At 40.3% G+C, this 16,835-nt stretch overlaps 1 protein-coding gene across 1 annotated transcript in view; it reads left to right on the forward strand.

The window, feature by feature from the left end:
- Positions 1–16,835, forward strand: part of epas1a (endothelial PAS domain protein 1a) — a 79,536-nt gene that overhangs the window by 44,984 nt on the left and 17,717 nt on the right. The window lies entirely within an intron of this gene.

A 16,835-nucleotide genomic window follows, 5' to 3' on the forward strand; every position in this document is an offset into this window, starting at 1 on the left:
AAGCTGGAGCCTATCCCAGCTGACTACGGGCGAAAGGCGGGGTACACCCTGGACAAGTCGCCAGGTCATCACAGGGCTGACACATAGACACAGACAACCATTCACACTCACATTCACACCTACGGTCAATTTAGAGTCACCAGTTAACCTAACCTGCATGTCTTTGGACTGTGGGGGAAACCGGAGCACCTGGAGGAAACCCACGCGGACACGGGGAGAACATGCAAACTCCACACAGAAAGGCCCTCGTCGGCCACGGGGCTCGAACCCAGGACCTTCTTGCTGTGAGGCGACAGCGCTAACCACTACACCACCGTGCCGCCCCACAACCAGTATTTAATCCTCAAACATTCTCATAACTTCCTGTATCAGCAGGAAGATGTCTACTGTTATATCAGTTCGCACATCGACATGTCACGTGTTCTAAAACTCACTGGAAATCATAATTATTTCCCTTTCCAAGAATTCCCCAAGATCTTGACCAAAATGACCCTTTATTTGGCAGCGAGCCATGTTTTCTTATCTCTTCGAATGGGTTCGACTGCTGTCTTGAAATCAGGCTTCCCTGGACATGAGGCACTTCCCATGCACCCGCTGACTGAGGGAAGCAGATGTCCAGCTTGTGCTTAGGAATTGTTGAGTTATTTATAAGCTCAATGGTTATTGCATTGCACTGTTTATTTGCTTTGCAGATGCCACAGTGCAAATGTTCCACTATGGGCCAGTAGCAGTAAATGTTTATATGATGGGGGTTTATGGCTTTACCCTTCAAAGTCATCCAGGATTAAAAAAGAAAAATAATAATAATGCACAGTTAAAAACCTCAGCTCTGTTCTTTTCATCCAGCATCGGATGAAGTGATTTGTGTTGAGTGTGCTAGTCAGAAGTATTGTCCGGTGTCCTTTTTATGTTTTGTCCACTGTGGAGTTTGGTATGTGCAACCTGAGCCACACATGTATTCAGCATGGATCTTTCTACACTATCTATTAAAGCAACTGATGGCATTTTCTGTATGCTGTGACTATTTTACAAATTACAAATTCCTGGATGGCTTTTGCTAGCCTCGTGTAGCATCAGGTGACTGGTGACCTGTCCACACGAACTATCTGAATATTTTCATTCAGGGCTGCAACGCAGGCAATTTGGACTGGAAAAGAAAGGGGGCTTTCTCTTTACTTAATTATAAAGTCATTACTAACTACTTAGGCCAAGTTTACATTAGACCGTATCTGTCTCGTTTTCTTCGCGGATGCACTGTCCGTTTACATTAAAACGCCGGGAAACGGGAATCCGCCAGGGTCCACGTATTCAATCCAGATCGTGTCTGGTCCAGTGCTGTGTAAACATTGAGAATACGCGGATACGCTGTGCTGAGCTCTAGCTGGCGTCGTCTTTGGACAACGTCACTGTGACATCCACCTTCCTGATTCGCTGGCGTTGGTCATGTGACGCGACTGCTGAAAAACGGCGCGGACTTCCGCCTTGTATCACCTTTCATTAAAGAGTATAAAAGTATGAAAATACTGCAAATACTGATGCAAATACTGCCCATTGTGTAGTTATGATTGTCTTTAGGCTTGCCATCCTTCCACTTGCAAGTGTTAAGTGACGCGCATGCCCGACATGCACCGAGATCACACACACAGCGGCTCAGTCCCAAATCACTGCTCGTGCGCTTCACTCGCGCGCTCTGTGAGCTGCGCAGGGCCGGAGTGCGCACCCTCCAGAGGGCACTCGCTGTTCAGGGCGGAGTGATTTGGAGCGCGGGATGCCTGCGGAGCCGAGCATATCCGTGTATTGGCGTTGCTATGTGCACGCGAATCGTGTATTGGCGTTGCTGTGTGCACACTAATCGTTTTAAAAACGTTAATCTGATGATCCGCTGATACGGTCTAATTTAAACCCCACCTTATAGTGGTGCTTGAAAGTTTGTGAACCCTGTAGAATTTTCTATATTTCTGCATAAATATGACCTAAAACATCATCAGATTTTCACACAAGTCCTAAAAGTAGATAAAGAGAAACCAGTTAAACAAATGAGACAAAGATGTATTATACTTGGTCATTTATTTATTGAGGAAAATGATCCAATATTACATATGTGAGTGGCAAAAGTATGTGAACCTCTAGGATTAGCAGTTAATTTGAAGGTGAAATTCGAGTCAGGTGTTTTCAATCAATGGGATGACAATCAGGTGTGAGTGGGCACCCTGTTTTATTTAAAGAACAGGGATCTATCAAAGTCTGATCTTCACAACACATTTGTGGAAGTGTATCATGGCACGAACAAAGGAGATTTCTGAGGACCTCAGAAAAAGCGTTGTTGATGCTCATCAGGCTGGAAAAGGTTACAAAACCATCTCTAAAGAGTTTGGACTCCACCAATCCACAGTCAGACAGATTGTGTACAAATGGAGGAAATTCAAAACCATTGTTACCCTCCCCAGGAGTGGTCGACCAACAAAGATCACTCCAAGAGCAAGGCGTGTAATAGTCGGCAAGGTCACAAAGGACGCCAGGGTAACTTCTAAGCAACTGAAGGCCTCTCTCACATTGGCTGATGTTAATGTTCATGAGTCCACCATCAGGAGAACACTGAACAACAATGGTGTGCATGACAGGGTTGCAAGAAGAAAGCCATTGCTCTCCAAAAAGAACATTGATGCATGTTTGCAGTTTGCTAAAGATCACGTGGACAAGCCAGAAGGTTCTTGGAAAAATGTTTTGTGGATGGAGGAGACCAAAATAGAACTTTTTGGTTTAAATGAGAAGCGTTATGTTTGGAGAAAGGAAAACACTGCATTCCAGCATAAGAACCTTATCCCATCTGTGAAACATGGTGGTGGTAGTATCATGGTTTGGGCCTGTTTTGCTGCATCTGGGCCAGAACGGCTTGCCATCATTGATGGAACAATGAATTCTGAATTATACCAGCGAATTCTAAAGGAAAATGTCCGGACATCTATCCATGAACTGAATCTCAAGAGAAGGTGGGTCATGCAGCAAGACAACAACCCTAAGCACACAAGTCGTTCTACCAAAGAATGGTTAAAGAAGAATAAAGTTAATATTTTGGAATGGCCAAGTCAAAGTCCTGACCTTAATCCAATCGAAATGTTGTGGAAGGACCTGAAGCGAGCAGTTCATGTGAGGAAACCCACCAACATCCCGGAGTTGAAGCTGTTCTGTACGGAGGAACAGGCTAAAATTCCTCCAAGCCGGTGTGCAGGACTGATCAACAGTTACCGCAAACGTTTATTTGCAGTTATTGCTGCACAAGGGGGTCACACCAGATACTGAAAGCAAAGGTTCACATACTTTTGCTATTCACAGATGCATATGTAATATTGGATCATTTTCCTCAATAAATAAATGACCAAGTATAATATTTTTGTCTCATTTGTTTAACTGGGTTCTCTTTATCTACTTTTAGGACTTGTGTGAAAATCTGATGATGTTTTAGGTGATAGTCTCGACTTAATTTTGTTTGAGGCTTGTCATCATTTAAAGCTAGACTGCCTTTCAGATTTTTCAAGTGTAGGTCATAAAAATAATTTTCCCCAACACCCAATTATTTTTGTTTAGTGGACCAAAAGCGACTGAATTCAAATCACAGACTTCCAATTTTATTAGTATTTTTTTAAAAATAGAACAATTAATGAATTTAGAGCTATGTGGCTCTAAATTCTCTGCTACTTTTTCCTGCTTCACCATGATGCAAGTCAAGATACTGCGTCATGCATAACGTAGTGGGCTTTCCCTGTTCATGCAAGGCATTGTGGGATACAAATTTGAAACAGGAGAGAAAAATGGAGGACGTGAGTGTGCGAATGAAACATGAAAGACCGACTACAGTAACGGAAAGCGAGAAGAAAAGACGTTATGTTGCGAAGGAAAGGAAACGCAGGACCAAACTAATAAATATCGGCGGTCAGCGAGCACCTCGGTGTGATCAGCTGTCCGTTTAGCAAAAGAATGATGGAACTGTCAGTGCACAGTCAAAGGTAAACCTGTAGATGGTAGTAATGCAACACTGGCTGCCAGCTGCTGTAAAACCTTAAAGAAGAAGGTAAACCTGCGTATGCGCACATGGACTTCCTCTGTCTGCTTGACTGCACGAAGCAAGCGATTTCATGCACATTATTTGCTCAGGAATCCTCTCAAATTAAATAACTTCCCAGCCACAGAATGGCCTGTTTTTTTTTTTGTTTGTTTGTTTTTGTTTTTTTGTTTTTTTTAATATTTCAGAAATAAACATATTTCACAATGACCAAATTTCAGAGGGAACTAAATTTCACCGATTTTATGAAATTGAAAGGCCGTCTAGCTTTAAAGGGGAACTGAAGTAATTTTTAAACTTGCTTTGTTTCTTAATGTGTTATTTAATTACGTTTTTGGTTTTAGTAACCTTATATCGTGACTCATATTGGCAACTAATTGCAATTAAATATTATACTTATCAACCTATTCAGTTTTTAGCCATGTTGAATTTAGTTCGTTTGGTCCACGGCAGGCGTCGCTTATCCGTGCGATCTTCACAAGACTTGTGCGAGACTTCGAAACGTGAAGTGTCAGCCAGGTGTCAGTGCCGCCATTTTGAAAACTGTTTTCCAAACGAAATATTGCACAAAAACGAGTTTAAATGATGATTACTGCCTACTTTTTTCAAACTTTCCTGATTGCTATCAAAACAACAAAACTTCCAGCTTGATTACGTCAGCATTCGAAAGAGGGCGCGCGCGTCTTTTGACAACGTTGGCAGATGTTGGTCACTTTGATTTCCGCTGTACGTTTTACTTCCGTCCTACGATGTCTCGCACAGGTCTCAACGAATCTCGTTTATGGCCATTGCTTTGACATATGGACTGATGTACAGTTAGGTCCATATATATTTGGACACTGACACAAATTTTCTTTTTTTACCTGTTTACTGAAACATATTCAAGTTATAGTTATATAATGGACATGGACATAAAGTCCAGACTTTCAGCTTTCATTTGAGGGTATCCACATTAAAATTGGATGAAGGGTTTAGGAGTTTCAGCTCCTTAACATGTGCCACCCTGTTTTTAAAGGGACCAAAAGTAATTGGACAATTGACTCAAAGGCTATTTCATGGGCAGGTGTGGGCAATTCCTTCGTTATGTCATTCTCAATTAAGCAGATAAAAGGCCTGGAGTTGATTCGAGGTGTGGTGCTTGCATTTGGAAGATTTTGCTGTGAAGAAAACATGCGGTCAAAGGAGCTCTCCATGCAGGTGAAACAAGCCATCCTTAAGCTGCGAAAACAGAAAAAAACCCATCCGAGAAATTGCTACAATATTAGGAGTGGCAAAATCTACAGTTTGGTACATCCTGAGAAAGAAAGAAAGCACTGGTGAACTCATCAATGCAAAAAGACCTGGGGACACACAGAAGACAACAGTAGTGGATGATCGCAGAAGAATTTCCATGGTGAAGAGAAACCCCTTCACAACAGCCAACCAAGTGAACAACACTCTCCAGGAGGTAGGCGTATCAATATCCAAATCTACCATAAAGAGAAGACTGCATGAAAGTAAATACAGAGGGTTCACTGCATGGTGCAAGCCACTCATAAGCCTCAAGAATAAAAAGGCTAGATTGGACTTTGCTAAAAAACATCTAAAAAAGCCAGCACAGTTCTGCAAGAACATTCTTTGGACAGATGAAACCAAGATCAACCTCTACCAGAATGATGGAAAGAAAAAAGTATGGCGAAGGCGTGGTACAGCTCATGATCCAAAGCATACCACATCATCTGTAAAACACGGCGGAGGCAGTGTGATGGCTTGGGCATGCATGGCTGCCAGTGGCACTGGGTCACGAGTGCTTATTGATGATGTGACACAGGACAGAAGCAGCCGGATGAATTCTGAGGTATTCAGAGACATACTGTGTGCTCAAATCCAGCCAAACTGATTGGTCGGCGTTTCGTAATACAGATGGACAATGACCCAAAACGTAAAGCCAAAGCAACCCAGGAGTTTATTAAAGCAAAGAAGTGGAATATTCTTGAATGGCCAAGTCAGTCACCTAATCTCCCCATATGAAAAAGAACAGTAAAGAACTTATAAGAGTTTACCACTGTCTTAGTAGTAAATCCTTATAAATATAAGGATAAATCCTTATAAGAATTTATAAATAAATATATATGCCATGTATGATTTACTCCTGAAAGTGGCCCATTTTGCATCTTCCTCATACAAATTTTTTATGAAAATCTAGTATGTATGAAGTGAACATTGTGCATGGTTTTTACAGATAATGTGTATGATGAATTACACCGTCTTTGTATGCTTCATGTAATGTTTGTGGTTTTAAATTATATTTTACAGTTTAAAATGTATATGCCTTTTATATGTAAATCCAACACAAACATATGTGGATTTACATATAAAAGGCATATACAAAATGCAAAATGGGCCACTTTCAGGAGTAAATCATACATGGCATGTATATTTATTTATAAATCCTTATAAGGATTTATCCTTATATTTATAAGGATTTACTACTAAGACAGTGGTAAACTCTTATAAGTTCTTTACTGTTCTTTTTCGTATGGGTCAACCCAATTGAGCATGCATTTCACTTGTTAAAGACTAAACTTCAGACAGAAAGGCCCACAAACAAACAGCAACTGAAAACCGCTGCAGTAAAGGCCTGGCAGAGCATTAAAAAGGAGGAAACACAGCGTCTGGTGATGTCCATGAGTTCAAGACTTCAGGCAGTCATTGCCAAAGGGTTTTCAACCAAGTATTAGAAATGAACATTTTATTTACAATTATTTAATTTGTCCAATTACTTTTGAGCCCCTGAAATGAAGGGATTGTGTTTAAAAAAATACTTTAGTTCCTCACATTTTTATGCAACCATTTTGTTCAACCCACTGAATTAAAGCTGAAAGTCTGAACTTCAACTTAAACTTGCCTTCAGTTCTCCTTTAAGTTCCATTCTTATTTTGTTGTGTATTTTACGTACCTGACCCAATTTGTTACTGTTTATTCCTGACTCTTTTTCTGTTTGTGAGCTACTGAAACATGTGAATTTCCCCACTGAGGGTTGACTAAAGTTTAGCTCGTATTATCTTATCTTGTATAGTGCTTTTAACAAGGAACGTTATGAAAAAGCAACTTTACAAAAATCCAGATTGACTTCTAAAGCTAGCTGGAGTTCTGGTATTTAATTATTTCCTGCGTACACTGTTCTACTTACGGACCACAGCGTGAGTAAAATGTTGTAGTCAGTTTGGTTTCCATACTGACATAGATGAGCTGTGAAACCACTCTGTTTTGGGTGGAGATCTGAAAAACCATGTCAGTTCACTTCAAACTGTCGTTTGTCAATAAGATATTCAGTTGGGCTGACCTGCCTTGCCAAACTCATGACTGAGCAGTTACAAGATGTGTAAATACCTCAGATATGGCTGCAGTAAGTGTCTTTGAGTTCCTATATGAATAAGTTTTGAGAGGATGTGTCATGGCTGTGTGTTTGATTTGTGATGTGACGCACATCTTCACATAGGACTTGACTTCTTTTTTGGAGAAAGATCAGAGAACCATGTCAGTTCTATTTAAAATGTCATTTGTCGATAAGATAATCGGTTGGGCTGACCTGTGTACCAGATTAAGCAGTTGCTAAAATGGTCACAAGACACTGATATCAGTCACAGGACACTTCAATTAGTCGATATTAATAAAGCCCCCAGAGCCCAGGAGCACCATCCAGCTCATAAGCATATCATTAACAAAGATATTACAGACATCCCAAAGATTTTGATGGTGCAGAATGACATTAAATAACGACAAGGCTACAATATAATAATATAAATATATAATTATTACTATTGCTTTAAAGGAGAACTGAAGGCAAATTTTTTTATCATCAAAATTCTATTCATCCCATTTTATTAAATATAGGAATGCATGTTTGATAGCTATTTTGTCGCTGCTGTAGCAAATTGAGTGTTTGAAATATGCTCTGTAATATAGCAGTCCATATGTCAAAGCAATGGCCGTAAACGAGATTCGTTGAGACCTGTGTGAGACATCGTAGGACGGAAGTAAAACGTACAGCGGAAATCAGTGACCAACATCTGCCAACGTTGTCAAAAGACGCGCGCGCCCTCTTTCGAATGCTGATGTAATCAAGCCGGAAGTTTTGTTTGTTTTGATAGCAGTCAGGAAAGTTTGAAAAAAGTCGGCAGTAATCGTCATTTAAACTCGTTATTGTGCAATATTTCGTTTGGGAAACAGTTTTCAAAATGGCGGCACTGACCTCTGACTGACACTAAACATTTTGAAGTCTCACACAAGTCTCGTGAAGATTGTGCGGATAAGCGACGCCTGCTGTGGACCAAACGAACAAAATTCAACACGGCTAAAAACCGAATAGGCCGATAAGTATAATATTTAATTGCAATTAGTTGCCAGTATGAGTCACAATATAAGGTTACTAAAACCGAAAACATAATTGAATAACATGTTAATTAAGAAATAAAGCAAGTTTAAAAATGACTTCAGTTCTCCTTTAATACCTACTATTAATTATTACTAATTAGCCAGAGGACTTGATGCCTTCAAAGTTAAAAGAAATATAGCTAATCTATGCATAGAGAGAAACTGGAATTATAACTGCTGGGATCTCAGTCAGTCAATCTGTAGCATTTACGCTTTCATATTTATTTTAGCTAACTAGGTGTCTAAAAGCTGTTTTAGACTTTTTTACGTTGCTGTTTTTAACATTTCCTTCGTAATATTAAGTCCTCGTATTTCATCAATTCCAGCGTACACTGTTTGAGAACAACATTAAAGCTAGACAGCTTTTCAATTTCATAAAATCGGTGAAATTTAGTTCACTCTGAAATTTGGTCATTGTGAGGTATGTTTATTTCTGTAATATCTAAAAAAAAATCAGGCCATTCTGTGGCTGGGAAGTTATTTAATTTGAGGGGGTTAAAGCAAATAATGTGCATGAAGTCGCTTACTTCGAGCAGACAAACGGAGGAAGTCCATGTGTGCATGCGCAGGACCTTCCTCCTCCTCTTTTGGGTTTTACAGCAGCTGCCATCCACAGTGTTGCATTACTGCCATCTACAGGTTTACCTTTGAGCATGCACTAACAGTTCCATCATTCTGTCGCTAAACGAACAGATGATCACACCGAAGTGCTCGCTGACCGCCGATATTTATTAGTTTGGTCCTGCGTTTCCTTTCCTTCATATATAACATAACGTCTTTTCTTCTTGCTTTCCGTTACTGTAGTCGGTCTTTCACGTTTCATTCGCACACTCACGTCCTCCATTTTTCTCTCCTGTTTCAAATTTGTATCCCACAATGCCTTGTGTGAACGGGGAAAACCCACCACGTGATGCATGACATAGTATCGTGAATTGGGTCATGGTGAAGCAGGAAAAATAGTGGAGAATTTAGGGCCACGTGGCCCGAAAATTCATTAATAATTCTATTTTTAAAAAATACTAATAAAATTGGAAGTCTGTGATTTCAAATTCAGTCGCTTTTGGTCCACTAAACAAAAATAATTGGGTGTTGGGGAAAATTATTTTTATGACCTACACTTGGGCGGCACGGTGGTGTAGTGGTTAGCGCTGTCGCCTCACAGCAAGAAGGTCCTGGGTTCGAGCCCCGGGGCCGGCGAGGGTCTTTCTGTGTGGAGTTTGCATGTTCTCCCCGTGTCCGCGTGGGTTTCCTCCGGGTGCTCCGGTTTCCCCCACAGTCCAAAGACATGCAGGTTAGGTTGACTGGTGACTCTAAATTGACCGTAGGTGTGAATGTGAGTGTGAATGGTTGTCTGTGTCTATGTGTCAGCCCTGTGATGACCTGGCGACTTGTCCAGGGTGTACCCCGCCTTTCGCCCGTAGTCAGCTGGGATAGGCTCCAGCTTGCCTGCGACCCTGTAGAAGGATAAAGCGGCTAGAGATAATGAGATGAGATGAGACTTCAATCCTAATATATTATGGGATAAGTTGTCTACTGGGTTAATTGAGAACTATCGCTGTGACACCAGTCTGATGTTTAATAATATCAATGTACCTGAAGGTCTGAAATGTTCCAATACTAATTGTACCGAACCATCTCACAAAAATGACATTGATCAATACTATACGGTATGTGCATGGTCCATGGTCTGTCTACATGTGGCAGTAAATTGACCATAGCCAAACATAAGTCAAAAAATGAGTATTCTCTTCCTGGTTGGAATGATCTTGTTGCACCTTATCATAATGCAGCCAGAGATGCATACAAGTTATGGTCTTCTGCTGGCAAACCAAGGTCTGTACGGAATCAATTTTGTGCCAAAATGTTCATACAATACTTTTGAAATATCAAACAAAAATGACAAATCAAAATACACAAAGGAAAAAAAAAGTCAATTTTTTTAGACTGGCAAACAAATTATTTGCGTATTTTGGTTGCGATTCCAGCTTTCTCGTTTGCGCTCCCTGACTTTTTGCTTGCAGTTTTGGCACAAACTTGACGTGTGGGTGGGCTGTCCAGGAATGCATTCCCATTGGCTAACTTGTGTTTGACTGACAGCTACGCTCAGCCATTCCCTACTCGGATTTTGGCGGACTGTTTGACGAGTGACCGATCCATTGACGGTAAACAAGGATCGAGTGGACTTCAGTGGCGACTATGATATTGAATTTACACTTTGTTGAATTAATTCAATATCATAGTCGCCACTGAAGTCCACTCCATCCTTGTTTACCGTCAATGGATCGGTCACTCGTCAAACAGTCCGCCAAAATCCAAGTAGGGAATGGCTGAGCGTAGCTGTCAGTCAAACACAAGTTAGCCAATGGGAATGCATTCCTGGACAGCCCACCCACACGTCAAGTTTGTGCCAAAACTGCAAGCAAAAAGTCAGGGAGCGCAAATGAGAAAGCTGGAATCGCAACCAAAATAAATTACGTCAAACAAAGCTGAGAAAGACGCAGAACAAAAATAAAAGGTTTCTGAAGAGTAATAGACTGATATTTTGCACGATTACGCGAATAATTTGTTTGCCAGTCTAAAAAAATTGACTTTTTCTTTTTGTGTATTTTGATTTGTCGTTTTTGTTTGATATTTCAAAAGTATTGTATGAACATTTTGGCACAAAATTGATTCCATAGGTCTGGTGCTATTCATGGTCTGATGAAGAGCTCTCGTGCAAAATTCAAATATGCTTTACGAAGATGTAAGCATAATACTAATACTGTTCTAGCTGACAAGCTGGCTAACAAATATCAGCTCAAAAATCAGAGTTTTGGAGGTCCATAAAATCAGAGTTGAACTCCAAAGTCAAACTGCCTAATTCCATTGACAACTGTTCTGGTGATGAAGTACCTGTTATGTGGAAGCAACACTGAGTCTATTTTTAATTGTGTCCCCATTAGACATTGTTGCTCAAGGCTTACCTGCGTAAGAGTGACCTTCTGGTCAGCTAGATACAGTATCTTTGTTTAAAAATTCCATTCTGTCTGAAGATTGCTATCATATCATGAGAATAGGCTGTGTGTCAGGGACAGCCCCGTGCTATCATATCATATATCATCAGAACATTCTGCTTATTTTGATATGAAATGTGTATTATTGATCAGAAATGCGTCTGAACAGCGCCAAGGTCTGCAATGATGTCAGACACACCCACACACATACAGCTGCATATCCACACGGACACACGCAGACAGATATCAAACAGTGATGTCATTTCACTGATAACACACGTATAAAATCTCCTGTATTCTCTCGTCTCATGGGGGACTTGTGAATAAAGATTGCGAACTCATGGGGTTCTTGTCTTTCTTTCGCAACTCACCCCCAGACGTCTGGGTGACACGGGGGGACTGATCTCGAGATGGTGAGGGCCAGAGGTGAAGAAACCTTTCAGTTCCTAACAGTAACTGTAAAGAGTTCTTGATTAACTTGTGCGAATCAGAACAATTTCCTAATGTACCTCATGTTACAGCTAATGAAATTATTGTTGTTATTAAATCATTAGCAGTTGGTAAGGCTCCTGGCCCTGACGGGCTCACTGCAGAGCATTTGAAGTATGCAGGTGTCCAGCTACCAGTTGTACTGGCTCTATTGTTGTCATCAGTTTTTGTACATGGGTATCTTCCTGAAATGTTGATTCAGTCAGTTATAGTTCCAATTATAAAGAATAAAAATAAAAGGATCTCTGATAAAAATAACTACAGACCTATTGGTTTGTCTAATATTTGTACTAAAATAATAGAATCAGTAATAATGAAACGAATGGATACTTATTTAGTTACAACAAATAATCAGTTCGGTTTTAAATCTAAACATGGAACAGAAATGTGTGTTTTGTTCTTAAAGAACTCGTCAGATACTATTGACCCTTTCCACTCACGTGACCTTCATAAACGCGACCGCCATTTTGGACATGAAGAAATAACGGTTTATGGCACAGACCCTTTCGGTTCTCGCTCATCTAGCTGCTACAATGACTGCTTAGACTGCAACAATAATACCTAACACACATTTAAGTATCCGTCGTAAAGACGTGAAACTCGTCGAGTGACGAGTGTGTTCATTGATAAGCTAACACAATCTAAAAGTAGACATACCATCACACTGCCCTGGCGCTGTGTACAGTTTACCTTCTATGGTTTGTGCACTCACTATTTGCCATTACTTTCTCCAACCCAGTGTTCGAACTATGCCGATATTTTCGGGGGGTCCCGTTTTTTCCCTTGGGGGGGGTGCTTGCGCTTGTCTCAGAGCGCGGATCTCCAAACACATGAGAAGCCTATCTTACGCACATATCACGCGGACTCCACACCTGCACACATGCATCGCGTCTGAAGTCATAACTCATCATTTCCACAGCAGCACCAAAGCATCACTGGAAATCATGTCAACAACCAATCTTCCATTTCAACACGCGTCAACAAACAAATGGCACCACAAACATGAACGAATCGGTCAGGCTACCGATTCCAAACCCACAGCAGACGAATAATTAAATGCATCTTACCTTAAAGCAGAATCGACCACAAAGGAAGTGTGTTGGCACTGTTGGCACACTTCCTTTCTACTAGTTTGTGTCCCCAACCTGGCAGCAGCAGTCGTTGTCATATTGGTTTATTTTATCTTTGATGTAAACACAACACTTCGGATATGCAAATGCTTCCCGTTACACACGATTGCTATGTCAAACATCATTTTGCCAATATTTTCGAGACCATCCATCTTCTCCGTCGGTCAGCATCTGTCGGGATCCGATAAAATGATAAATCTTGCCTTGTGTGTTGATGGTTACTACATCCAGGTGCACAACAATATAATGGCATGATGGAAGTCTTGCTGAAAGCAAAAACTTTCTTTGATGGCTATATTCCTTTCGATGCTTCGCCGTCGTTCCTCGTTGTTGGCTGTGGTAGACTACTGGTAGTTCATGTCCAAAATGGCAGCCGCATTTTTCGTGACATCACTTGGGATGGGTCAACACTAATCATGGCTCTCTGATGTTTGTGTCCTTTTTAGATGCCTCTCGTGCATTTGATCGTTTGAACCACACCACTTTGTTATCTAAACTAAAGGTGATTGGTGTACCTATGTATATCATCAGGCTTATTGGTATTGTCATCATATATATTATATTAGATGGGGACAGGTTATCAGTGATGGTTTTTACACAAGTAATGGTGTAAGACAAGGCGGTGTTTTGTCCCCTCTTCTCTTTAATGTTTATATGAATGATCTAAGTAATGCCTTGAATAAGATTTCTGTTGGTTGTTGTTGTGCTGGTACCACAATCAACCATCTAATGTACGCTGATGATTTAGTTGTATTTGCACCCTCTGCCAAAGGTCTGCAGAGATTGATGAATGTTTGTACTGAATATGGTCAGCACCACGATGTGATTATATATAATTGTACCAAGTCTCAGCTGATGTTGTTTGATCAGAAACATCTTGAAGTCAAACCCAACATAACTTTAGCTAATTCAGTCCTAGATTATGTTAATCGATATAAATATCTTGGTCATATTATTGATAGTCATCTTAAGTAAACAGAGAGCTTTATACGGTCGAGGTAATTTACTTTGCCAGAAAATTTTATTTTTGTTCAAATGCTGTTAAGGTCAAGTTATTCTCATCATATTGTAACAACATTTATTTATGTACTCTATGGGTAAATTATCGTGTTAATTACAGAAATATTGTATGTGTTGCCTTCAATAATGTCCTTAGGGGCCTACTGAATTATAACCGCAGAAGCAGTGCTAGTCAGATGTTTGTTAGTAATGTCATTAAGCCTTATCAGGAATTACAAAGAACTGTTATCTATAGTCTTTAAAAAATGGCTTTAATATTCTGAGAACTTTTTTATTCATAGCATCATTCATTCTGATATTTGTCGCAAGTCAAAATTAATCACAAAATGGAAAAACCTGTTGTATGCTGGTTATCATATGTCTTAACTATTCTGCTGTGATTTTTTTTTTTTTTAATACTGTTTTTTTTTTTTTATAACAGATGCTAGTCAATGGCCTATCATGGTGCAATTCATGTGTTCTGTTTTTATTTTTATTTTACAGATTTTATATATTTTTTAATGCAATTTTATATATTTTATAATATTATGGACTGTACGTTGTCTGCATGTCTGAGATAAATAAATAAATAAATAAATAAAATAAATAGGCATAGAATTGGGTATGGACGTGTCCCTACCAATATCAAATGACAGCTGATCTGTCCCTACCAATATTTCTGATTGAAGAAAAAAAATCATGCTCCGCGCACAGTACACAACTGGTTACTGTAGGTTTCCGCTGGGCGAAACCACGCAAAATTTGCTCATGAATATTCACTCTGGGGGCGTGGTCGCAAAAACAGCAATCATGTTTGGCTACCATGTCATGTACAGTAGCAAGTGCGATTGCAGTGCAGTGACCGGCTGCTAGCTAGCAAGCTAGCAAACTGTCCTTGAGGAATGTAGCGTTAGATTAGCTTGTAAAATGAATCAGTTAACAACAGTTCGTATTCAGTGTGTAAAAACGACAACATACGAATATGACTGTTTTCTAAGTTTGTGTGACATGTAAATAACAATCCGACTTGATACTGACAACAACCGGTGTTCGTTAAGGTCACAAAGACATTATGAAATCATATCAAATTGTGCTAATGTTGGCTAATATTGCACCGAGTCTTGCTTGTGAAGTGCCTGCAAACTTTAGCAGCCCGCTAACCCTTAATTTGAAGCGCTTCAGTTAAGACCTGCAGAGCCCTGACCAAGTTCCTGTAACATGACACATGTAAACAACAACAACAACCCGATGGTGATGTGGACATTGTTCGTGGCCCAGACACCTTTTAATCAAATAAAACATTTTCACATTATAAGCATAACAGCCTCCGCCTTATTGAGCAGAAATTTTTGGTTACTCCGCCTCTCTCTTTTTTGAAAACGTCACATACGGAGTCCACACATACGCTGAACTGACTGGTTTTCGAGGGGCTTCATTTGAAAGCGGTCGGCTAAAAACTTTTCTCGTGTGAACGATGTAGAGTGAACGGTGTGAACGGCGAAGAGATCTTCGAGCGAGATGTCAGGAAAGAAAAGAAAGCTGGACATGCGCAGCTATTTTTCAAAACAAAGTGTAAGTCTCATCTCATTATCTGTAGCCGCTTTATCCTTCTACAGGGTCGCAGGCAAGCTGGAGCCTATCCCAGCTGACTACGGGCGAAAGGCGGGGTACACCCTGGACAAGTCGCCAGGTCATCACAGGGCTGACACATAGACACAGACAACCATTCACACTCACATTCACACCTACGCTCAATTTAGAGTCACCAGTTAACCTAACCTGCATGTCTTTGGACTGTGGGGGAAACCGGAGCACCCGGAGGAAACCCACGCGGACACGGGGAGAACATGCAAACTCCACACAGAAAGGTCCTCGCCGGCCCTGGGGCTCGAACCCAGGACCCTCTTGCTGTGAGGCGACAGCGCTAACCACTACACCACCGTGCCGCCCCAAAGTGTAAGTCACTGGAGGAAAATAGTTTCCCCTTACCGCTGATGAATACATTACAATGCCATCTTATCATATGTGTTTTACTTCCATTTGTGAGGGAAAGGAACACACACCCTCCCAACAGTCAATGCGTTATTTGCTTGTAAAACACATTTGCAAATTGGTGGAATGAGTTAATCATCACATGCAAGATTTGCAATTAATCAGATGAATTGCACATCATTATTATTATTATTATTATTATTATTATTATTCATGAATTACTACAGTTCTGAACTTCAAATTTTAAAAGTCTGGACTTTGGAGAGATGACGGATCTCTTTTGGTGGAACACAATGGAGCAAAATATTGTGACCCTCTAATGTTCTACCTGAAGTTGGCGCCACTGGGGGTTGGCATTGGGTTTATGTCCCCACCAATGTTGATACCAAATCTACGCCCTTGCCCACAGACCACAGCGAAGAAGATAGCACATGCTATCACGGTGTCATCGAATGTCCTCAACAATGTCTTGCACACTCCGAAGATAACATTATGAATGAAATAACGTTAAAAACAAAATGGCAAAATAAGAAAGACAGACAGCCCAGAAAAGCTTTCAGGCAACTAGTTAGCGAAAATAAATATGAACAGATAAATGCTACAGATTGGTTGATTGATATTATAATAGAAGTTATAATTCAACTTTTATGTCAAAATGCAAATCGCAATGTGAGGATGTAATTTTTGTCTATGCATAGTTTAGCTATACTGCTTTTTTCTCAGAAGGCATTAAATCCTCTGGCTTCGCTCATAAAA

The sequence above is a fragment of the Neoarius graeffei genome, chromosome 14, assembly GCF_027579695.1.
Source record: "Neoarius graeffei isolate fNeoGra1 chromosome 14, fNeoGra1.pri, whole genome shotgun sequence".
Lineage (NCBI taxonomy): Eukaryota > Metazoa > Chordata > Actinopteri > Siluriformes > Ariidae > Neoarius > Neoarius graeffei.